General features: G+C 43.8%; 1 protein-coding gene across 3 annotated transcripts in view; it reads left to right on the top strand.

Annotated features, from left to right (window-relative positions):
• The window catches only part of ZBTB38 (zinc finger and BTB domain containing 38), a 125,939-nt gene that overhangs the window by 2,449 nt on the left and 97,709 nt on the right, over positions 1–25,781 (top strand). For all 3 annotated transcript variants that reach the window (XM_059663763.1, XM_059663757.1, XM_059663760.1), the window contains exon 3: positions 8,876–9,115. The gene's annotated coding sequence lies outside the window, so the exon portion shown is untranslated. The remainder of the gene's footprint in view (positions 1–8,875; positions 9,116–25,781) is intronic.

The following is a 25,781-nucleotide window of genomic DNA, read 5'->3' as shown; positions in this document are numbered from 1 at the left end:
AACCACATCTGCCACATAACTTGACAGTTTCCCAATGTTTAGACGATTCTTCTGATGAACTAGGTGATGATATCTGCAAGTGTGATTTTTCTTTTCTTACGTTGAGTAACGTGCCAACATTTGGAAGATCTGCATAATTCAGAGATCTGTTGTTGCAGAACAAATTACTCCAAACATAGTGATTTAAAACAACAAACATTTATTATCTCTCAATTTCTGTGGGTCAAGAATTTGACTTAGGTAGACTGTTCTGACTTAGGGTTTCTCCTGCAGCTGCAGTGAAGATGCCTGTTGAGGCTGCAGTCATCTGAAAGCTTGGCTGCAGGCAGCTAGAGTGTCTGCGTCCAAGAGGCACACGCACATGGCTGTTGGCAAGTGGCCTCGGTCCCTCACCACCTGGACCTCTCCACGGGGCTGTGAGTGTCCTCACAACATGGCAGCCAGCTTCCCCCGGAGCAAAGCGACCTGAGAGAGAGGGAGGAAACTAGAAGCCTTATGATGTACTCTCCGAAGACACGCCGTGTCATTTCCACCACATTCTGTTCATTAGAAGTGAGTCATACGTGCAGCCCACACTCGAGGAGAGGGTAAATGCGCTCTGCCTCTTAGAGGGAAGGGTACCAAGAATTAGTGGGCATGTTTTAATAACACGTCACTGAGTGACCCAGTGTTTCCCAAACGACCTTCCTGAAATGACAGAACCAGGGTGCAGGGATAAAAACTGTATTCCAATTCAAAATGGCCCAGTGGGTTTTTGTTGTAACAGCTTGAAAAGCTCATCGATACAGTTTTAGATTCCACCTTGCTACTAACCAGAATGAAGCTACTGTTTTTGTATTTTGGCATAGTATCAAAAAAGAGTATCCATACTTATCTGAAAAGGCTACTAAAACACTCCTGTCATTTCCAACTACATATCCCTGTGAGGCCAAATTTTTTTCATGTACTTCAACCAAAACAGCATTAGAACAGACTGGAATGCAGAAGCAGATACCGAACCAGAGATTTGTAAAAATGTAAAAACAGTGAGGTTCTTCTCACTAATTATTTTTTGTTTTGGAAAATATGTGTGTGTGTTTTTAATGTGTGTGCGTGCATGCACATGTGTATTAACATGTATTGGATTTATTATTGGATTTTTAAGATGAATTGAATATATTTTTAAGAGTTCTGTTTTAATTTCTAATATGGTAATTACTGCTAGATATAACCAATATAAACAGAAGCTCTTTGGGGTCCTCAATAATTTTTAAGAATGTAAAGGGGTCTGCAAACCAAAAAATTTAAAAAACTCTTGTTTACGCAATTCTGATGGTCCTGTCACCATTGAAATAATATGTGTGGGTATGAGCATGTGGTGCAGATCTGCCAATGGCATACAAAGTGAAGATGTGGGGTTCAGTTTTCAGTTTAGGGTATTAAATAAAAACACATACCTGGGTCTTCAAAGAGATTTATAATGTTCTGTCTCAAGCCAGATGATTGATGTTTAGTAGCCTTCTTTATCTCTTACATATGAAGTTATATGAGGTGTGAAATATTTTGTAAGAAAAAAATTAAAAGAACACGTGGAAGAAGAGTCCACTGCTTCTACGTAAGAATCGTGTCTATTTTGCAGCGTATTCCTCTGCTGTATTGGACGTGAATGTGCATTCTTTGGCTCTAAAGAATTTTGTGCACATTTCATGGCTCTCTGAATCTGTGTCTGCAACATATTTGTGATATTTTACTTGTAACCTGAGAGCCAGTCCCCAGACCTCTAGCCACATAGGCAATCTCACCACATTAACAAGACTGCCATTTTAAGTCACACAAAGTCCCTCATAAAAAGACGTTCTCTGCTTCTGGCTTAGTCCCTGTCTTCCCTAGGGTCAGGCAAGATACCAACATCTGTCCAATGTCATATCGCATGCCAAGTTCTCTCCCCTAACGCTCTCATCAGAGTAGATGTCTACTGGGCTTGCCAGTCCACCAGTTCTGAAAACTGCCCCACTCAGAATCCATTTTAGACCCCTTTTAGGAATTTATCTGAGCACCTTCTAACTGGAACCACAACAGATACAAAGGCAGGCTCACTACACTGTTAAATGTAAACCTCTCTCTGTATGCTCACCCCCCATAGTTCCAGGCCCCTCAGTCTCACTGAAGGACCTGAGGTTAGGTTTTTTTATTTATCCCACCTCTCTCCTTAATGTAACTTTTTCAGAAATTCATAAATCAAGTAGTAAAATTAGAGAATTACATAATCGAATTAACAAGTTTGAGAGGCTGCCTGAACAAAATCTGAGCTGGATGAAGGGGGAATGACTATTGGGTAGGCAGAAAAAAATGTCTGCTACTATTGTCTATACACTTGCATATTTTAAATCTTTCCACAATAAAATATTTTGCTTGTGTGATTAAAAAAGAAAAGAAAGGTAATTGATATGAAGGGGAAATGCATATATAAAACTAAGAAATGCAGTTGTGAGATTTTAAGACAGATATACTGGAAAGGAAGCAGACCCATTTGTTGAAATCCAATTCACTGATCAATGTACCATATTTACTTGTTTCTTTTGCCTTATAAAATTTACAGGAATTCATACTGGATGGAATCCTTTTTTAAAAAATATATTTTTTATTGATTTCAAAGAGGAGGGGAGAGGGAGAGAGAGATAGAAACATCAATGATGAGAGAGAATCATTGATCGGCTGCCTCCTGCATGCCCCACACTGAGAGGATTGAGCCTGCAAAGCAACATGTGCCCTGGCAGGGAATTGAATTGTGACTTCCTGGTTCAGAGGTCAACACTCAACCACTGAGCCAAGCCAGCCAGGCTCATTTAATAGCATTTTAAGGAATATTTAGCCTGTCAGCCCAGATAGTTAGAAGACAAGGGACATCAAGGAGAAAATATTCATGAGATATATAAATGATAAGAGTCTAATAATCCAAATATATAAATCAATTAAAAAAAAAAGGCAACCCAATTGAAAAATGGACAAATCCGAACAGGCAATTCACAGAATTAGAAATACAGTTAACCAAAACACATATGACATGATTTTCAACATTACTAGTAAGAAAATTACAAGATAAAACAGCAGTAAGATGTTTATTTTCACAAAAATATTATCAGCTAGTTATAAAAGAGTAATAGTGTTGGTAAAGAGGTTTCTGAGATCAAGCCCTTTCATCTAATTCTCTGTTGATGTGAGCACAAATTGGTACAGTGTTTTTGATAGGCAGTTGGGCTTTATTTATCACCATTAAAATTCCTGTGTTCCCTTTGAGGTAGTGGGAGAGTCAAGGACTAGTGGGAGGTGCTAGGGGAATGGATGTAATGCAAGCATGTCAAACTCAAAGGCTAACACGGGCCAAATGAACAAGGTTTAAGTTTATGTGGGCTGCAAAAAAACAAAAGCTTCAATTTTTATAGAAACGTAGGTTTATTTCAATAGAGTCATGCTGAATACAAAGAGCTGAAATAAATGAGTAATCGTTAACATTAAATAATACAACATTTTAATAAAAATTAATATTTTTTCTTGAACATTACCTTACCAGACACTGAATGACTGCACAGATTAATAAGCGTAACGCAAATGGACCTATTTTTCTTGTTCTCCGAAAGCGAAATATTTCCTTTTGCGCACACCAAACAAGTCAGTCCAAGACTAATGACGTGGCAATCGGCTGCTAAAATATTCGCTGCTAGTATTAGTGGAGAGAAATGGTGCTCCTGTGCAGAAGGCACAGAAGGGAAATGAATGCACCACGATTATAGTAATCAGTCATTAGCGAACGTTGTGGTTCGTTATTAATCTACACTAATAAAAAAGAAAAATGGTAATTGGCGTACGAGCTACCCTTTTCATTGGCTAATCAGGGCTATATGCAAATTAACTGCCAACTAAGATTGGCAGTTAACTGCCAACAAGATGGCGGTTAATTTGCATATGTAGGCACAATGCAGGGAGGCAAAAGGGAAAGCAGGAAGAAGCCCCTGCCACTGACAGTGATCAGAAACCCAGGGGGGAGCCTTTGCCCTGCCCCCCAGCCATGATAGGAGAATCAGGTGCCTTTTCCGCCCTGGCCAGTGATAGCAGGAAGTAGGGGTGGAGCCAGCGATGGGAGCTGGGCACGGTAGAAGCTGGCAGTCCCAGGAGCTAGGGGTCCCTTGCCTGGGCCTAAAGCGAAGCCCACGATCGCGGGGCCGCTGCAGCTGCGAGTCCCCGCTGCCAGGGCCGGACGCCTAGGCCAGAGGCGTTAGACCTGGGCAGGGGCGGAGCCTGCAACCGCGGGGAGCTGGGGGTCCCCTGCCCAGGCTTGACACCTCTGCCGGAGGCCTCAGGCCTGGTCAAGGGGCCGATCCGGTGATTGGTGATCGGAGGGTGATGAGGGTCAACTCCTCTGGCCGAGGCATCAGGCCTGGGCGGGGGGCTGAGCCGGGGATTGGGGGGATATGATGGTCCCCTTGCCCAGGCCTGAAGCCTGGGTCAGAGGCGTCAGGCTTGGGCGGGGGGTGGAGCAAGCGATCAGAGGGAGATGGGGGTCCCCTGCCCAGGCATGATTCCTGGGCCAGAGGCCTCAGGCCTTGGTGGGGGCCAGAGCCAGTGATCGGGGGGAGATGGGGGTCCCCTGTCCATGCCTGACACCTCTGGCGGAGGCCTCAGGCCTGGGCAAGGGGCCGATCAGGCAATCGGAGTGTGATGTGGGTCGACGCCTCTGGCCGAGGCATCAGGCCTGGGCAAGGAGCAGAGCCAGCAATCAGAGGGTCTGGGGGTCCCCTGCCCAGGCCTGATGCCTGGCTGGGGGCAGAACCAGTGATGGGGGGAAATGAGGGTCCCCTGTCCAGGCCTGACACCTCTGTCAGGGGCCGATCCTGCGATTGGAGGGTGATGGGGGTCAACGCCTGAGGGCTCCCAGTATGTGAGAGGGGGCAGGCTGGGCTGAGGGACACTCCCCCCCCCACCCAGTGCACGAATTTCGTGCACTGGGCCCCTAGTAATGTATAACAGGATATTGTAAAAATTAAGTTACAAAATTTTTATTAAAACATTTCTTACATACATTATATTGGCTGGGCCACAAAAATATTCGTTATGGGCCGCCTGCAGCCCGCCGGCTGTGAGTTTGACATGCTTGATGTAATGAAGGGTCTAGACTAGAGGAAATGGGTTTAATGCGAGGGGCTAAAGATTGGGGTGTAAAAGGAGGGATCTGTGGTTCTGGGAGTGATTTAGGACCAGGATTGATAAAGAAAGTGGGAAAGTGACAAAGGCCTGAGAAACCAAGAAGTACTTGAAAGGATTGGGGAAAGTGAAAACACATGACAATGGAAGGATTAGAAACAATGAAGAAACTTGTTGAGAAGGACAAGAAGGGAAGGGGTGGGATTGGCCCAGACTACAAGGTGAAATGGAAACAACTGGTTTTCAGTAAATTGACCCAGAGCCGCTGGCAAACAGGACCTGCTAATGCTGAGCAAGGCCCCTGTGGAAGAATGAGGTTTGTTAGCAAACAGGAAACAGTAACTTTCATAGTGCTGCTAACTGTGCCTTGCAGAGTTCTTTTACTTCCTCTCCCCTTGACTCTGTTTGCACATTGTAGTTTGCTTATAAAACCAACCTGAGATCTTTGAAGACTCCCTTAGTCTGAAGCCTCTGGTAGTCATTGTTTGTATCTTTCCCCTGTCATCCTAAGGCAGCCGTGGGCAAACTACGGCCTGCGGGCCGGATCCAGCCCGTTTGAAATGAATAAAACTAAAAAAAAAAAGACCGTACCCTTTTATGTAATGATGTTTACTTTGAATTTATATTAGTTCACACAAACACTCCATCCATGCTTTTGTTCCAGCCCTCCGGTCCAGTTTAAGAACCCATTGTGGCCCTCGAGTCAAAAAGTTTGCCCACCCCTGTCCTAAGGTATAAAATACAGAGACATTTGAACTGTTTCTAGTAGAAACTGTCAGGGAGATGCCCCAAATACTAGAAGGCCATGAAAGGAGGTTCTCTCTGCAATATAGTGCAGGTATGCATAAGGGGGTGCAGAACCCAAGACTTCCACTTCTCTCTTGGTTTGAGGTAGGCATTCTCTCATGAAGTAGAGGGCCCAATGGTCCCTGGCTTTCTCTGTGCTTCATATTGCTTTCCACACAATGAATCACAAGGCAATCAGACAGCAAGAATCTGCAGAGGCGGGCTGTTATGGACTGAATTGTGTCCCCCCCAAATCTACATGTTGAAGTCCTAATCTATAATAATAAAAGCATAATATGCTAATTAGACCAGACATCCTTCCGGATGACCTTCCAGAGGAAGCTGGGGCTATGAGGGAAGCCCGAGTCCCGGGTGCCTGCTGGCGGCCAGAGAGAAGCCCGGGTCCCAGGTGCCACAGGGAAGCCAGTGCCGGCAGCTGGGGAAAGGAAGGCCTGCTCTTGCATGAATTTCGTGCATCAGGCCTCTAGTACTTTAAAATGTGGCTGCATTTGGAGATAGGCCTTTAAAGAGGTGATTCCGTTAAAATGAGGCCATGAGAGTGGACCCCAATTCAAACTTACCTTTCTCTTTATAAGAAGGGTAAGTTTGAGCACAAAAAGACACACTAGGGATGTGTACACACAGAGAAAAAGGCCATGTTAGGACATAGTCACAGGACAGCTATCTGCAAGCCAAGGAGAGAGACCTCAGAGGACACCAACCCTGCTGACACCTGATCTTGGACCTCCAGCCTCCAGAACATAAGAAAATTAATTTCTGTTGTTTAAACCTGTGGCATGTTGTTATTACAGCCCTAGCAAACTAAGACAGGGCCTTCAGGTATGAAGGCTTAGGCACCAGGGAAAATAAAAATTAATTCAAGTCCTCCCGCTATTATTGAGAACTATTTGGAAGTGCTTCCTTTAAGTGCGGAAGAGCCCCTGCTGCACACCCATACACATTTTACTTTTTGTTCAGGAAATGTGGAGCTTGCTCTTACATGGCCCTAAAGCTCCCAGGTTGAGCCAGTTACCAATCATAAATTGGGAAAGAGAAATAAGGATGTCTGGCCAATCAGGCCAGGTCTCTCAGTTACTATGTCTTCTAATGCTGCTTAAAGATTTAGCCCTTGACTTTGGAGATTCAAAAACTTTTTTTCAATTCTGGCCGAAGTGAGTGATTTCCATACTGATTCTAAAAATGAACTGGAATTTTAGTTTAACAATGAGAGCTATATTTGCCAAGAAAACTGTACTATTCATGTAGACTAGTTCTAAACAATCTTTTCCCATTAGGAAGAGCTAACACACACACACACACACACACAACAAATTCCACCATGGAAAAACCCTGTTCTTTGGAAGTCTACAGAAAGGTCTCTTTGGGAATGCTTTCTTTGATCTTTCTGCGAAGTATGGGACTGCCTACCTTCTGAGGTCCCAAGGAACCTTGAATCAAAAACCCTAATTTATAGTATTCTAATTAGTTGTTTATAATCCTGCATTTCACATTAGGCTGTGAGCTCAAAGAGGGAAGACATTATCTTGTCTGGTGGGTTATCTTCAATGGTATCTGGACCACACAGTATATGCTCAAAAAACAAAACAAAAACTAGGGGAATGAATAAATGAATTAAATGATGATATTACATGTCTCTTGTATGGGATATGCCTTCCAGATGGACCAGAAGACCAGTCATCTCCCCACTTGCATAGTATTGGAGACACAACGATAAAAGCCTCCTCCTCAGTTTCTCCTTCTCTGTTCTCTCCAGTGATGGTCACTTTCCACAAGTAGTTTTCCATCCTATATTTTTTGTTTTGTTTGAATTTACAAGTGCTCTTTTTTTCTAATTTTATTTACTTTTACCACTAAAGTATCTCCAAACCACAATATAGGATGAAGTATTTCTGGGAATGTCTTCCTAGAAGCAACATGTCCCTACAAATAGATTCCTATGAACTATTCTTACATTTGGGTTTGCTCACCTCTGTCCCCGGCTACACTCCCTAGGCACTGCCCAGGCCATCATACTCCACACTCCAGTTCTTCAGGGCTAGGTTAGGGTGTTTTGAGTGGGATCATTTGTATTGATCAGTTAAATACAGGATGTTGGGAAAATATTGAATCTGGATGTCCAGGAACTTGAACTCAATTTGCAGAAGTCAAAAAGAGTGAAGAAATTAGAAATTAGGGGACTGGAGGCCTGAGTACAGATGGACCAGAGCCTACAGACATGACAGGTCTTTCTAAGCTGAGAGAATAAAATAAAGGGGGCGGGGAGACAACCTCAGACTAGGGAAAGGATGAGGAGGTAAGAGACAGTTTGTTCCACTGGAAGGTTTTTGGAGCTCTGGAATTCAAAACACTAGCCAAACTCAGACTCAAGTTTGAACATTGCCATTTTCCTTGTAGAATCTCTACCTAATTTCCAGTTGATTATTCAGTGTGCCTTCCACATATTGCTGAATTTTAAGGTCCATGAGGGCATTTTCACTGCTGTATCCTCAACACCATAATCTAAAAACAGTAGAACTCAACAAGTATTTAATGAAATTATCAATAGATGTATGCATGATTATGTAGAGAGCAATAGATGTCCAGATCTATGATGGTCTAGTTTACAGTGCCTGCTCCTACTTCTCACAGCAATTTATGATTCTCTCTGTGATGGTTTCATTTCTCCATCCACCTGCTCCCTCATAGCTATGAAAGCCCTTAGTCATTTGGTTCAAATACGCTAGCTTTGGAGACTAGCTATTTATTAACTAAACCGTTGCACCACTCGCTCTTATAGCCTTAAATGAGTTTGGGTTAATTCTTAACTGTTTCCTTTCTGTACGTGTGTCATTTAATGGTTTGCCTTTATCTGATTTTGTCCAATTTCCTGTGCATTTGTGGTTTTCCACAGGAGCTCTCTACCAGAGGCCTCAAACAGCCACACCAAACGAGTGTGGGCATCTGCGTTTTCTAGGAAGGCTCTCCTGCTGCTCTGGGTTCCATCAAACTGGTGTCCCTCCAAGTACTCCCACCCAATGTTATTTACGATAGAAGAGGAGGAATGCCCTCCCCAGGGCCAGTTCTTGGAGAAAAGAATTGTTGATATAACCAGAGCCCCAACAGAAGAAAGATTACTCTGCAACAGCTAAAGGTTGGTGACTTATTATTTTTTTTTTCCAACTCAGTGAAAGCTGCCCATGTTTGCTTTCTTTCCCGTGAATTTCATTAGTGTATTTTCTACACATGACCTTTGGAATAAACAGGAAAGAAAGGTGTTAAATCAATAAATAGCTTCATGGGGGACGGAGAGTTTATCCATCATTGATTCCCTACATCTAGCATAGTGCCTGACATGTAGATTCTCAATAAATGTTTGATGAAGGAAGGAAAGCAAGGTAGGAGGGAAAGAGAGAGAGGAAGAGACTTAAAGAATTAGCATGAATGGAAAGGATGTGAATGTATTATTCAGAAATAATATGACGATAACAGTTGTGTTTTCAAAGTTAATCAAGTCCATTGTCACTGACACCTAGAATCAATAAAACAAATTAAGTCACTTTGTAAAATGAAGGGTGTATTTATACAGGTAAAAGAACAGTAGACAACCAGAATAGCAACAAATATACTCTGGAACTTAGGCATAACGATAAATAACAGTGGTTACATTTTAGGATAAATTCAAAACTCTGTGATGTGATAGTCATTTGTTTTGCCTATCCCCAATTCTCAAAAGCAAATTAAAACAACCAAGAACTTTATTTATGGATAAATGCAAGGTGATCAGGAAGGTGATAGAATTGATGGCAACTGGTCGGTTTGGTATTTAGAAAAGGTCAACTAATCAGAAACGGTGCACCGAGGAAATTTACAAATATCTAGGCTTCCTGCAGTTGAGAGGGATTAACCATATAATAATTCACCAAACGTCCAAATATATGTAATTATGTGTTAAGGAAAACCATCTTGGTGCAGATAAAATATTAAGGAAATTAGCATCTTCTTAATATTAGTCTTGCAGTTATTTGATATCATATGGGCTACACAATTCAGGCCTAGCAAGCCAACTCTAAACGACACATACATCACAAAAGAACACACCACCACGGTGGAGGTAGAGAGGAACAAGGAAGACAGATCCTTTTTATAAAATCAAGATCTTAAAACTAAGGGTTAGATTTTTCAGCAACATAACTAATGTTAGGCTATGTCACTATAATCTTATATTATTTTATAATTTGTGGCAAATAAAATGTAGCCTAGGAGGAAATCTAAAAACATCCAAAGCAAATGCAGAGAAATCTCCCTTTTTCATACCAGTCTTGCAAAGATTGTGTTCATGAGGCATGTGATTTGTTTTCAAGGATTTGCCTGAGTGATTTAGACTCCAGTAATCAGGACAATTGTATTATAAAGGAAAACTGTTGCTAATGTGTTTAGATCAGTGGGTCTCAACCTTCCTAATGCCTCGACCCTTTAATACAGTTCCTCATGTTGTGGTGACCCCCAATTTCATTGTTACAAATTGAACATAATTAAAGCATAGTGATTAACCACAAAAACAATATGTAATTATATATGTGTTTTCCGATGGTCTTAGGCGACCCCTGTGAAAGGGTCGTTCGACCCCCAGAAGGGTCGCGACCCACAGGTTGAGAACCGCTGGTTTAGATGGTGACTGGTGACTAGCAAAAACACATAAAAGTACCGTCTTAGCTGCTGTGGGTTCTTCCCAAAGTTATAAGAAGATGATTCAGGCTTTCTGTGTGCAGTAAGCTGGACCTGTGAAACTGACTAATGCAAGAGTTCAGTGGGTTCCAAACTTCAGCCAGTGTGATCACTTTTGCCCATTTGTACTGCTATTTTAAAAAAAAATTTTTTTTTAATTTAAAAAAAAAATCTAGTTACTACTTTTTACCTGAAGTATATTTAAAAAGCAACTTAATAGATATTTTCATCTGTAATCATCTCTGATAGAAATTCTTTGGAAAACACTTCAATTACAATAATGATGATGATGATAAGTCAAGACTATTTTAAAGCTAATTCTATGCGATAGAGACAGGCTGGCAGAGAGAAAATTAGAATCCTTAGAGCTCATGGGAAAGTATTTAGATAAATCACATGCTCAGGTCACAGTTTGCTCTTTGTGGTTTTATTTAAGAAGCTGGTTAATGTTTACATGACATTGAACTTTAAAGTCCAGGCAATAAGGAGGAAAACGGGTGAAAAAGAAAAACAGTTTATGTTTGTTACCTCCTTGCTTTTCCTTACTCTGGGGGAAACCAAAGTAGGGTGATAGGGTCTTATCTTACCAGGATACAATAATTTTTTTTATTAAATTATAAAAAACTATTATGCTAAGTTTCCTTACTCACATGGCAAGTATTTTTGTTGGAGTGTCATTGTGTTTTTAAATTACAGTCTTCTTTCCTACAATCTTGGTATAAAATTTTTTTTTTAATCCTCACCCAAGAATATGTTTGTTGATTTTTAGAAAGGAAGGGGAGAGAGACAGAAACATTGATGTAAGAGAGAAACATCGACCAGTTGCCTCCCATATATGCCCCCACCAGGGATCGAACCTGCAACCTGTATATGTGCCCTGACTGGTAATCAAACTGGCAATCTTTGGTGTATGGGATGAGGCTCCAACCAACTGATCCATCCGGCCAGGGTGAAATTCTTTACCTTACTTTTTTTGTAGTGATACAGTCTCTGATCACATTGTGTGCCTTTATTTTGAAGCTCTTGGTTTATAGAAGTGAGTGCTGTAAATGTAACAAAGAAGGACATTATCTGCAAAACACTATGACACATCATTATTTTTTTCAAGTACTTCTTTCCGATTCCTCCCCTTTTGGAGGTTCTTAACTTATTCCTGACTTTTAAGTTAGGCCAGCCTCATGCATGACAATTCAGTAGACAACCAGAACAGCAACAAATATACTCTGGAGGGCTTGCCAGATGGGCCCCTAGACAAGACATCCTTCCAGGCTTCCCCCCAACCAAGGATCCAGCCTGCAATCCCATCATGTGCCCTGACTGCGAGTCAAACTGGCAACTTTTTGGTGCACAGGACGATGCCCAGCTAACTGAACCACAATGGCCAGGGCAAGGCAGGGTGAGATTCAGAAAGCTAATTTCCTCCCCACTCAAGAAGGGGAAAGGAAACGCTTTACTCCATAAGTGTGGCCTGCACATAGTGACCTTCCAAAGAGCACAGTGTGTGTTGGCGGGGGGGGGGGGGGGGGCGGGGGGGGGGAGTAACTGTACAGTGGAGAGACCTGACAGACAGGACTCAGCCAGGTGACCAACATCAACATCAACTGTGATAACTCATATACCATGATATGATATGATATGATATGATATGATATGATATGATATGATGAAAATGGCACCTGACCTCTTGGGCTTCCTCTTGACAACCTATAACCCCAGTCTGATAATGAGAAAAACATCAGAAAAATCAAAACTGAATGAAATTCTATAAAACGTGACCAGTACTCTTTAAAACTGGAAAGATCATCAAAAACAGAAAATGTGAGAAACTATCACAGCCCAGAGGCGCCCAAGGAGACATGACAACCAAATGTAATGTGGTGTCCTGGGTGCTTTCCTAGAACAACGGAAGGACATTGCTTGAAAACTAAGGAGATTTCAACAATGTATGGACGTTATTTAATAATGCATCAGAATTAGTGCACTAGTTATGACGAAGGTGGCACACCAAGGTAAGGTGTTAAGAATAGGGAAACTTGGGTGTTGGATATATGGGAATTCTCTGTACTGTCTTTCCTACTTTCTCTGTACCTAAACTATTTTAAAATTAAAAGACATTCGATGTTTCTCTCTCATCGATGTTTCTAGCCTCCTCTCTGTAAAAAATCAATAAAATATAAAAAATAAATAAATAAAATTAAATTAAAAGACATTTTTTAAAAACCAAAACAAAGTACCAGAGAAACCCATGGTTGGAGAACCCATGCTTGACTTCCAGCATTTCCTGAAAATCCTAGAGAAACTTTATAATCACATCCAGAACTAAGCTGTGTCTCTCGTAGCTGTCAATCCAAGATTAACGGGGACAGATTCTAGTTTACAATCTAGTGCTTGAAGCTACTTCAGGGAGGGAAACCCAGAAGGAGAGGCAGGGATGAGATATACAGGGTGGGACAAAAGTAGGTTTACATTTGTTCATATAGAAAATAACACAGTAGTTAATAAATAATAACACAATAGTAAACTTTGTATTCTGAGTAGTCACAACTATAAACCTACCCTTGTCCACACTGTACTCATTCATTCATTCATACACTCTGCACTGAATCAGCGACACCCTGTCCTAGTTCAGCAATCTCAGTCTACTTCATGGACTTCTCTGAGTCTGTCCATCCTTATAGGATAGGTAGTGTTTCTCATTCACTTTCATACTACCCTACAGCTTTCTGCCTGTGGCTTTACCTACCACTTACTTGCCAATAATTCTCTGATATGTAAATAGATACACGTGTCTAAAGACATCCCCAGCCCTGGCCGGGTTTCTCAGTGATTAGAGCCTCGGTCCTTGGACCAAACGGTCTCGAGTTTGATTCTTGGTCAAGGGCATGCACGTACCTCAGTTACAGGTTTGATCCCCAGCGTTTCTCTCCCTCTCTCTCTCTCTCTCTCTCTTTCTCTGTCTCTCTCTCATCCTCTCCTCCCTTCCACTCTCTCTAAAAATCAATAGAAAAAATATCCTCAGTTGAGGATAAAAATAAAAAATAATAGAGACATTACTAGTTGGATATCCCATGTACACAACATACAGTGGTACTTACTGATTTCAGACAAGAAGGGAGAGGGAGAGAGAGATAGAAACATCAATGATGAGAGAGAATCATTGATTGGCTCTCTGCTGTACACCCCCTTCTGGGGATTGAGCCTGCAGCCCAGACATGTGCCCTGACCAGGAATCGAAACTTGACCTCCTGGCTCATAGGTCGACGCTCAACCACTGAGCCACATCGGTCGGGCCCACTGCTCTTCTTTCATTCCCTCTCTTTATGAATGATGCCACCACCCCATCAGATCAGGAGCTCACCCACAAAGCCCTTCAGCTACCAAACTGTCCAGATTCTACCTTCTACATGTTTTTCAGGGCTGAGTTCTTCTCTCCAACCTCAGGCCTTAGTTCAGCTTCTTATCTTGTCTTATTCCAGAGACAGCTTCAACCCCTGGCTGGACTACCACCTCCAGCCCCATCTACCCCAACCCTGCCCAAGCAGGGGTATCTCTAAAACACAGACCTGACCATGCTGCTCCCCTGCTGACAGTCCTCCACGATTCTCCCTCTCACCCCTGGAGTAAAGCCAGTCTTGTCATGAAATGCTCTCTCTTGTCATTCTCCCTCATTTCCTGCCATGTTCCCATACTCACCTTCTGCTTCTATCCCACTACTGGGAATTCCCTTCCCATTTCTGCCTCCTACTTGGCCTTCAGTATTCAACCCAAACTCTCTTTGGGAACGGTCTCTGAGCATTCAAGCCTGAATCACCTGCCCTCCAGACCTTCTCTTACTGATGTTATAGATATCTCCCTCCCTCATTCTCCCTCCCACATTCCTTAACCTCCCTCCACTATTAACTCTGGCATTCATTCATTCATTCACTCATTCATTAAGTCATTGGCTAGTCTAACTACAAAAAATGCAACAATGAACAAAATAGAAAAAAAATCCTGCCTTCTAGGAACTTTCACTCTTTGTACACTCTTTGATTTTCCTTTCTCTTCCTTAGGAGCTCTTTGTAGGCAAGAAATGTTCTCCTATGCATATTAAGTGCTTCTCATTGTATCCTGCACCTAGTTGGTGCTTGAAAAATACAGAGGAATATGTAAATGAGGGCCCCTAGTTTTGTTCCTTCCATCCTTCATGATCAGAGTTAGAGAAATGCTTTCAACTTCTGAGGAAAATAACTTTCATACACTCTCCATCCCCTCCTCAAGTCCTCCTCCCAATCAGTTTGTTTTATTTCCCTTTGGGCAGCACAACTTCAGTGACTCATCTGCATGTCTTCCTCTGAGGGTCTCCACTTGCCTCTGGAGGGAGCAACTGGCACAATCAAAATATTATAAGTGCTGATTGTTGTTGTTTTTTTTAATTTTAAGAATCAAGCTCTAGCCTTAGCCGGTTTGGCTTAGTGGATAGAGCGTCCGCCCACGGACAAAAGGTTCCCGGGTTCAATTCCAGTCAAAGGCATGCACCTCGGTTGCAGGCTCCTGCCCCACCTGGGCCCTGGTTGGGGCTCATGCAGGAGGCAACCAGTTGATGTATTTCTCTCACAGCAGTGTTTCTCTCTGTCTTGCCCTCTCTTTTCCACTCTCCCTAAAAATCAATGGAAAAATATCCTCGGGTGAGGAATAAAAAAAATAAATAAATCGAGCGCTAGATGAGGTACAAACACCTATATTTCTAGAACAGAACATAGAAGTTGTAAACCTCGGTGCCATGTAGCAGTGATGGTGAAGAGGCCAGCGGTTAGGAGCAGGACAGGATGGAGGAGAGGTGAAGTGGAAGAACGTGCAAAGCAGGTTAATTTCTTCATCTACAAAAATGAAGTCACATGATGCTGCCTTAAATGGATGCACCACGAACTAGAAAATTATACTTAAACTCTTGCTTTTCTTTCCATTGGACTGCCTTTGGCTCTGAAATTTAAAAAAAAAACACACACCAGGTATACATTATTGTATTAATAAATTTTGGAAAACTAATTGGCACAGAAAACCAGTGAAGGAGAGATGGCATGTTCATTGTGGAAGAGGGCCTCAGTCACCAGGAAGCTGGTTTAACAGTTTCCTCCTGCGTGTGGGACCGGCGCCGGGTGGGTCCAGTGTTGACAGCAGCTGGTGACATCAGAGTGGTCTCAACTTCCCAACAGTGCTGAGTCACTGGCTGAACTGTGGTTGACACGCTCTCCTGACTGTAAGGCCACCACAGGTGCTCCCGCCCCTGGGCCCCCAGAGCCTCAGGAACAGGCTCCTGTGAATTCAGAGGGAGGTGCTGGGAAGTCCAGTGCGCCCTCCTGGAAAACGTTCCTCTGCTGATAGAGGATGTACAGGCAGCTCTCTTCTTTCTGCCTTGTCCCCTTTTCTGATGATGTCATTCTCATCCGCCCTGCAGAGCTTTTAGAACACAATGCCTGGAACTGGAGGACTAGGACAAGAGGGTGTCTGTGCACCACCTTGTCCATGAGCCTTGTGTAGGGCATTCAGACTTTTGATGCCTTATCTCCACTCCCAAATGTGCCCTCTTCATGTTTCTGGGTTCTCGCTTATGGAGGGGGAGAGAGAGAGAGAGAGAGAGAGAGAGAGAGAGAGAGAGAGAGAGAGAAAGAGAGAGAGAGAGAGAGAGCTGGCCAGCCCAAATGTGTCACCATCAAATTGTGTCTGGTGAGGAAACATTTTATACCATATTCCCACGGAAGTTTGTAGCATCCGGCCCTTCCTTCGGGGCAGGCTGGATAGAGTGCAGCCCCCACCTTTCCCAGTTCAGCAAGGATGCTCATGCCTGCTTCAGGGATGACTGTGTGCACTTGCATGTGTGCTCTGCTGTGATAGTTTGGGCCATTTTTCTTTGAATTCTTTGGCTCTAAGTGTGTCGTAGTTGGCTCAGGTTGAGGCTGGGAGAGAGTTTGGGTGTTTCCCTTTCGCGATTTGAACAGAAGGAAACAGATCTGAGAAGCATGGGCCGCAGACTGTTCTCACTGCTGCTGAGCACGTGGCTGGTGACCAGGTGTTCTTGTTGGAGAGGATTCTTCTGGGAAGGCTTGTGAGTCAGGACCCCAGAGTCCTCAAATGGGTGGCTTCAAATGAGTCAGCATGCTCTGCGATGCCCGATGAGTAAGGGGAAGACGATGCAGCTTGCCTTCGCCCGTCCAGAAGGCTTGTTACCCTTTTGGGGGAGAGTCAGCAATAGGGAAATGTGTCATCACCGTTGACCCTTCGTCTTTCAAACACCACATCTGAGCAGCTTGATGTCTAATTTTGGTCTTATCTTGTTTTTCTTTTTCCTAATGTGTTTTTCCTCCTAAGTTGAATCATGCAGGGCTCTTGCTGGTCTCCCAGATGAGTTGAATTTTCCTAACCTGTCATTCAAAATCTGGCCCCTTCTCATTTTCCCAGTTGGAATGCCCTCTTATCTGACCTAATTCACAAGCTAATTGGTCCCTTTTTCACCCTTATTGTTGCTTCTCCTCCTGTCTGGATGCACCCATTACCCCCACCCCTCAGTTTACTTTCTCTTTTTATGTAAATCTGTTGAAATCTTATTGAAGCGCCACTAGCTCTATGGAGCTGCCAACTGCTCTAACTCTGGCCATTTCTCCCATCTCTGAGCCTGGAGGCCTAACTGTACTTGTGACCGCCTTGTAACTGGGCACAGGCTCTGTTTGCGGGCTGTTGGCATCTTATCTGCCCCTCCTCTCCTTTGTGTTGGGGACATGTCTTTCATTTCACTGTTTCCAGAGCATTTCCAGGGCTTGGGATGGGCTATAGTATGTCTATAACATGTAATGGGTGCCCCTGTATTTGTGAGATAGGATGAAAGGATCTCCCACCCTGAGCAGTGCACCAAATGTTTGTTCCCAGAGCACCTGGGTTCTAGAAGAACCTTTGGCTGAGAGTGGGGGGATGGGTACAGAGAGAAGAAACCCAGAGGTGGCTTGTCTTATATTGCTCTGTACTGAGATTTCAAGTAACATTAAAAAAAAGAAAAGAAAGAAAGATTCTGTGCTGAAAATTCAAAAACCATTGGACTCACTATTATTATCTCCATGCCTAATGTGGGGAGGAGAAAATCATGCTCGCCATTAAAGAGTGTGCAGGTAGCACTGAAAAGCCATCAGCAAAGGAAGTATTTGGCCCGAAGAGTTGGCATTATAATAGTGCCAAGAAAAAATATCTGTCCTGTAGAATGGGATTTCTTAGACAAATGGACTTGCCTAAGACCATCTGAATTCTAGAAGTTTTCGTTTTTGGTGACAAGTGATTGAAACTTCACAGTGAATCATCTAAGTGGTTAGAAGACCTGTCTCTTCAGTACAGGCCTTCACAGGCCTTTGAATCCCCGGGGAACCGTGTGAGGCACACAGGGAACAGTGTACAGTCCAGGCCTCATACCGTTTGCTCCAGTAAAACCATGTTTGTATGCAAGAGACAGAATCCGAGGCCAACCAGCTCCATAACAAGAGGGGGAGGTCGTATAAGGACATAGGTAAAGGAGACCTAGAACAGTGAGTGAGGTGCACCCAGGCATGGAACACTGGATGGGAAAGCCATTCAGCAGATGGATTGCTCCCTGCATCCCTGCCTCTCTCTGCCTGTCTGCTTGTCATTCATCCACCCCTGTGTGCTATGGTGACCACCAGCCCAGAGACTGCAGGTCCTCCTGGCTTCAGAGCCTGCTGCCATCAGATCACCTCTCAGATCTCATTTTAACGAGGGCAATCCTGGGTTGACTAGGTGCAGTCCGTGCTAAGTGGTTCACTTCCTGCCCAATCAGTGGAGAGGGAGGGGTTGCACAGGGTCAAGAAGCACAGATGGGGCAGGCCAGCAGCAGGAGGTGAAGGGTGGGAGCCCTGGTTGTCCAGCACAAGAGAAGTGCGGTGGGAAAACCATGCCTAGAGTGGCAGTGATCCCTTGACTGGCATTTTCATGGACACAGACACAGTACTGCAATTTGCTCGGGTTTTGAGCACCTCTACTGGGCAAGTACAGTGATGTTGCAGCCAATATTTTCACTGCCAGATTTCATCAATGATTCTAAGGCTCTTCCTCCAAACTTCATCTCCTCCTCACAGTATGGACTTTGCACATAGGATGGGGCCTTCTGGCTAGTTTCTCTGATTTGGCAACAGAAAATATGAGGCCTCAGCCAAAGTTGCATCTTTACATAAAGGGTAGTGACGCTGGACCATGATTGGAGAAACAGTCCCATGTTCTCATGCAAGAACTGAGGATAATAATACTCCTCAGTGTCTGGCATTCAGGTTTGTTGTGACAACAAAATGATTTAACATTTGCAACGTGTTAAGAGCAGTGCCTGATACAAAATAAGCGCCATACAAGTGTTCATTATTAAAGTAACAATAATTTTTGAAATCCCATGCCAGTTACCTGCCAGTACACTCTATTCCTACACCTTTGGTTCATATGAAATCAGCTTTCTCAGATGTGTGTGAAATCGTGGGTGGAATCAGCTGGCAAATAAAATAAGCAGCAGCATGAATGTTCCTGTGATGAGTTTACAATGAACTGCCCAGGAGCACAGACCACCCACAAGATGTGAGCCACATCTGTTGTCCCAGATGGCTGGATGCCCTGGCTGGGCTGGAAGAGACAGGAGCAGCCCCCACAGGCATAAGCCTTCCACAGTGGCCCCCTGCACAGTTATCATTCTCCCAGAACCCAGGCCATGGCCTCGCTCCCCTCCCAGAGAGGTCTCTGCTAAACTCTATCATATGCTGTCCCCGCCAGTCTTTGTCAGTCACATTACGCATGTGGTTTCATCATAACAATTATCATTATTGAACATCATCTGAGCCCTGGCCAGTCTGGCTCACAGATAGAGCGTTAACCGGCAGACTGAAGGGTCCTGGATTAGATTCTGGTCAAAGGCACATACCTCGGTTGCAGGCTCCATCCCTGGTCCTGGTCGGGGCACGGTCGATGTGTCTCTCTCACATCGATGTTTCTCTTTCTGTGTCTCTTCCCCTCCCTTACACTCTCTAAAAAAATCAATGGGAAAAAATATCCTCAAGTGATTAACAACAAAAACAACAAATTTTAAATCATCTGATTACATATATCTGTTTATGACCAGTGGTGGCGAACCTTTTGAACTCGGCGTGTCAGCATTTTGAAAAACCCTAACTTAACTCTGGTGCCGTGTCACATATAGAAATTTTTTGATATTTCCAACCATAGTAAAACAAAGATTTATATTTTTGATATTTATTTTATATATTTAAATGCCGTTTAACAAAGAAAAATCAACCAAAAAAATGAGTTTGCGTGTCACCTCTGACACGCGTGTCATAGGTTCGCCATCACTGGTTTATGATGCCTTCGCCAATAGAATGTAAGCGTATCTGTCCCATTCTCTGTGTCCCAGCACCTGGCACAGTGCCAGACACTTGGCAGATGCTCCATAAATACTTGTTGTTGGATGCATATCCCACAGTAGTGTCAGAGAGGATGGAATTAAAAGGGAGCAAAGAACACATTCTTCTGTTTTGCCTGTTATCACCATTCTGTCTCTCATTACTGGGAGCTAAGAGCTGCTCCCCAAGGGCTGGGGGTCTGAAGGCAGACGGTCCTGTGTGAAAACAGCTAACCACTGGGGAAGGGCCCTCCCAACTTTCTCTTGAAGGCTCTCAGCTTTTTTTTTTTTTTTTAAATATATTTTATTGATTTTTTACAGAGAGGAAGGGAGAGAGAGAGTTAGAAACATCGATGAGAGAGAAAAATCGATCAGCTGCCTCCTGCACATCTCCCACTGGGGATGTGCCTGCAACCCAGGTGCATGCCCTTGACCGGAATCGAACCTGGGACCCCTCAGTCCGCAGGCCGACGCTCCATCCACTGAGCCAAACCGGTTTCGGCAAGGCTCTCAGCTTTTGCCTGACTACTGCTCACTGGGACATATGCCTTAAAGCCCTCGCTAAGTACAAAGTTGCAGGATGGTGCCTGGACAACCCTTATTCCCAATGTTTTTGCACACTCCTGAAAGGAGGCATAAAGCCCAGGCCACTTGGGCTTCCTGGCCACAGCACCTGCCATGCTTTTCAACTCACTTCTCTAGCCCATTTGTTATAAAACTTACCATTTTATATGTCCAGACGGAACATGGGCTGGCATCTCAGTAGTTCAAATCAAAGACAGGAAATTCTTAAGAAGGGGTCACAGATGAGTTTATAAGTACAACCAAGCCAAGTTGTTGTTGCTGTGCCTGGGATGCTACCTTGTGGAGTGAGACTTTCTCTCACACTCGTCTCTGGAGAACTAAATGCCAGCAGCCTGGCAGTCAAATACTGCCAGCAAGCATTCCTGTACACCCTCTGGGGTGAGATGCCCCATCTGAGGACTGTTAGGGGAAAGTAAATTGCTTCGCTTTACTTTAAAAGTGGTGTTTTGGTATCATCTTGTTTGGGCAGTTCTAAAAATTGGTTACTTACAGAAGAAATACATTCTTTTTGAAAAAGTCTATTTCAGACAAAGCTGAAGCCTTCTTTGATAGCTGCTTCCAGTCTTAATAACCTCGTCACTTTTCTGAGGAAATGAGTGTCACTGGTTAGTTTCTATCCTTCCAGGCCTTTTTCTGTATGTTTACATACACATATAGAAACCTGTATACCAAGCAAGTACAGTGGAGCGTTCTTGGTGTGTGTGTGTACTGTGCGTTTCATCTCAGCTTGAGCTTTGTAGCAGCAGCACCCATTTTACCATGTCGGTGAGTCTCCTGGTGAGAGCTGCAGAGGAAATTGCTACCCTGGGTGAGGTGTCCCCTGTAGTCTAGTCACAGGACCGGATTAGACAAAAGCTGAGGTCATTTTGAATCATTGCCTCTAACCATGCTGCCGTCCCCAGGACAAAGCGGTGCCTTGACCTGAATCTGAAGTAGCATCTCTAAGCTCGGATACTCCAACTGCTGTATCCATCCAGCCCTGCGTCTCCTGCACCAAAACGGGTTAATTTCCTGCCCGAGCCTCTCATGTGCCGCTTTCTGTCGATAAGTTCTGGCTCTAAGAGTGCAGGTTTGATGATCATCTTGGTCCCTTAACCAAAGAATGCATAAAGAAGAATGTTTGCTTTCATGGTTAATTATTTGTCTGTGAAGTGAGCGCCTAATCTCAGGCACTTTCATCCCATCTCTAAGCCTCACAGCAGTCTTTCCCGGTAGGTATTACTAGCTCATTTTTATAGATGAGAAAACTGAGCCAGAGAGAGATTAGGTGATTTATCTAAGTCTGTTTAGTTAGTAAGTGGAGAGCCAGGGCACAAACCCTGGGCTTGATCTCAGATGAGTAGTAATGATCCATCAATTTATTTACTTATTCAACAGTACTATTGAGTCTGTATAACGTGCTGGAAATGGTACTCAGCACTAGGAATAGAGCAGTAAACAAAGTAATAAACAAACATGAGATCTCTGTCCTCATAGAGCTTACATCCTAGTGAGGGAGACAATTAAGAAGTAAGCAAACACATACTGTAATGTAGGGACTGTTAAGTACCATGAATGAACATAAAGCAAAATAAGAAAATAGTGAGCTGCAGAGGGGGCTTCTTTAGAAAGTGTTGATAAGGCCTCCCTGAGGAGGAGACCTGAATAAAGAAAGAGAGTGAACTATGCTGCAGTCTCAGGTGAGCCATGTTGCAGGCAGAGAGCAGTAGGTGCAAAGGCCCTGAGGTAGGGCCTGCTGGACATGTTCAAGGAACATAAGAAGCTGGTAAGATCAGACTGGAGTTGGCGAGGCAGAGAGGTGGAGGGCAATCAGAGAGGAAACTGGGCCCCGATCACTTGAGCTTTCTAGACCACGGTTAGGACTTGGGATTGATTCTGACTGTGATGGGAAGTCTCTGGAGAGTTTTGAACAGGGGAGTGGTAAGATCTGGCTTCAGATTTTAGAGAATCATCCTGGCTCCTGTGTGAAGAAAAGATTGTAGGTGGAGTAGACTAGATTCGGGGACATAAGTTAGGAAGCCTCCGTAGGAATCCAGGGAAGAGAAGATAGCGTCATGGACCAGAGTGGTCAACTGTGGTCAACTGTAAATGTGATTGAATTTGAGATGTTTTGAAGGTAGAACTGGTAAGGCCTTTTGATAAATTATAACCTTTAAGGAGGAAGAAGAGCAGTTAAGAATGACTGCTAGGTTTTTGCCTGAGCATCTCATTGGAGGTGGTACCATCCACTGGGATTAGAAAGCCTGGTCTGGGGTGGGGAGTAGGGGAGCAAGTTTGGGGAGGTGGAGAAGCAAGAGTTCTGTTTTTGACACATTAAGATTAGACCTGCAGATGGAAGTGCTAAGATGGCAATGAGTCCATCGGGAAAAGAGTCCAGGCTAGAGAGAAGTTTAGAAGTCACCAACGAATTTACAGGTATGGGACTTAATGAGCTTAATGGGGACTGAATAGAACTATTAATTTATTTATTGCCTACTGTGTGTAGGTCACAGTGTTTTGTACTGGGAACATAGCAGCAAGACAGACAGACATGCCGATTATTCGTAGTGGCTTGCCCTTAGCCCAGCATGCCACCAGGAGTGGTCTTGACTTTTGTTATTATTAAGCTTATTAAATGTTAGAGTAAAAACAAGCTTAGAGATGATCAAGTAGAAACTCCAAACCTCTCTTCAATTTACAGCTGAGGACACTGGGGCCCGGAGAGGTCAGGTGATTTATTATTAAGTAATAATAAGTCTACTTAAAATCTACTATTTCAAAACCGCTTACATGGCTCTCACAGTAAGTCCAACGCACAAAATCTATTTACATGTCTCATTTACCTTAGGACCCAAGTATACTTGTATTTTAGTTATAGCAGTAGAGGAGACCTCAAACTGTGGTCAGCTTTCGCCATGTTTTAATCAACTCTGCATTAGTTCTCCATTGTTGCTTTAATAAATCACCGTGAACTTGGTGGCTTAAAACACACATTTATTATCTTACAGTTCTATGGGTCATAAGTCTGACGTGGGTCCCACTGGGCTACAGTCAGGGAGTCTGCAGAGCTGTGTGTGTCTTTCTGGAGGCTCTAGGGGAGAATCCGGTTCCCTCCCCCACCCAGGTTTTAGAAGTTGTCCCCATTCCTTGGCTCATGGCTCTCTTCCTTCATCTTCAAAGCCAGCGATGTTGTGTCCCTGTGGCCCTTCTTCCATAGTTACATTTCCCTCTCACTGACCACAGCTGGGAAAGGGTCTCTGTTTTTAAGGACTCCCGTGATTACATTGGGCTCCCTCAGATCACTTAGGACCGTGGTCGGCAAACTGCGGCTCGTGAGCCACATGCAGCTCTTTGGCCCCTTGAGTGTGGCTCTTCCTAAGCCTTAGGAGTACCCTAATTAAGTTAATAAAAATGTACCTACCTATATAGTTTAAGTTTAAAAAATTTGGCTCTCAAAAGAAATTTCAGTCATTGTACTGTTGATATTTGGCTCTGTTGACTAATGAGTTTGCCGACCACTGACTTAGGATAATCCCCCGTCTCAAGGTTCATGACCTTAATGATGTCTGCAAAGCCCCCTTTTCCAGATATAGTGACATATTCACAGGTTCTTGAGATTAGGATGTGGACATCTCCAGGGAGCTATTATTCTACCTACCACAGCTGCTTTTGCCAATCCTAGGGAAGAAATAAAGGTAATTTCCCATCATCTCAAGAGGATAGGCAGACCTGTATTGCTAGACCCTTCTTGTAATCATGGATCTAGAATTTACTGTATATTGTCAAGAGTTAGCAACCTCCTGTCAATGTGCTTCTGAGGGCTTTTGCAAAAGAAAGAAACTAGATAAAACTGTGTTTGGGTGAGTTGAAAAGATGAGGCTCCACTCTGGATAAATGTCTGGCCCTGAAAAAAAAAACTGGTGGTTTCAGTGGGAAAGAAAGATGCAATGTTCTTAGGGTGGCAGAACATAAAAAAAGTCTTTGGGGAGGGTGATCAGGGTCATTCCTGGGGACACAGGTACGGAGTGATAACAGGGCTGCCTGTGGGTGAATGTATGGGCCTGGGCAGCTGGTATTGGACTATGTGTGGGAAACGGTGAACTCTGGCGCAGGGGGGTGCAGGGATGTGAACATTAAAGAATGATGGAGTTCTGCTTGGGCTGCAGCTCATGCTGTCCTGTGTATCTAAAAATGAAGCAGACCCCATGCTGCAGGATAGATTTTTCTTTTCCCAACCCCTTCCATCTGCATTTGAGATTCACAGGGCGTCTGTTAATTCAACTTTGACCCTATTTCATGTGCATAATTATCCTGGCCTTATTATGCAAGGACAGTGTTCTCTCATCTCTTCCTTGCATTCCATCTCTGAGCTTCCCTGCACTGGCATATTACTTTTCCCTCAACTCAGGAGAGCTGCATAATGTGAGGTGTGTGAGTGTGTATTGGGGTGAAGAAGTGGGAGAGTGGACCCCTCTCAAGGGCCCATCCATAGTGCCTAACAAACAATAGGTTTCCAATGTTAGTTTCCTTCTGAGGCCCTGCCCTCACCCATTCTGACAGCTTGGCTTTCCCCCATCCCTGGCCCACTAATTATGTTGGCAACTAAAAACAGCCCCAAGGGGAGTTGCCAAGGCCTCCCGGGGACAGGATCATTCCTACTAAGCACTTCTGTTCAGAGCACGTGAGTGGAAGGCGATGCCAGTCCTCAGCAGGGCTGGGGTGGCACTTTCTGGCTTACTGAGGGCACCGTGTGGGGGAAATATTTCCTAGAACAACTCCCAAGTGGGAGCCATTGCTCTAAATAGTGACTGTGATCTCTTACCAGTTAACACAATCACCTCCAAAATTCACGTTTGGCCACGCTATACCCAGGGTGGGGGTCACCTCAGAGGATCTCTTAAAAAATACTGACACCTGGGCCTCACCCTAGAGAATCTGATTGAACTGCTTGGAACAACTGTTTCCATGTTCCTGGTGACCAGTTACCAGGAAGCTTCCTTTGTGAATAGTGTTAAGGCTGGGGTGAGGGTGAGGGTAGCAGCATTGAAATAAACTCTTCCCTTTGACTGGCCAAGTTTTTCATTAGCTCCTTCGTTTAATTTATTCTACTCTT

The sequence above is a fragment of the Myotis daubentonii genome, chromosome 14 (assembly GCF_963259705.1).
Source record: "Myotis daubentonii chromosome 14, mMyoDau2.1, whole genome shotgun sequence".
Lineage (NCBI taxonomy): Eukaryota > Metazoa > Chordata > Mammalia > Chiroptera > Vespertilionidae > Myotis > Myotis daubentonii.
This window is presented reverse-complemented; position numbering and strand designations above follow the sequence as displayed.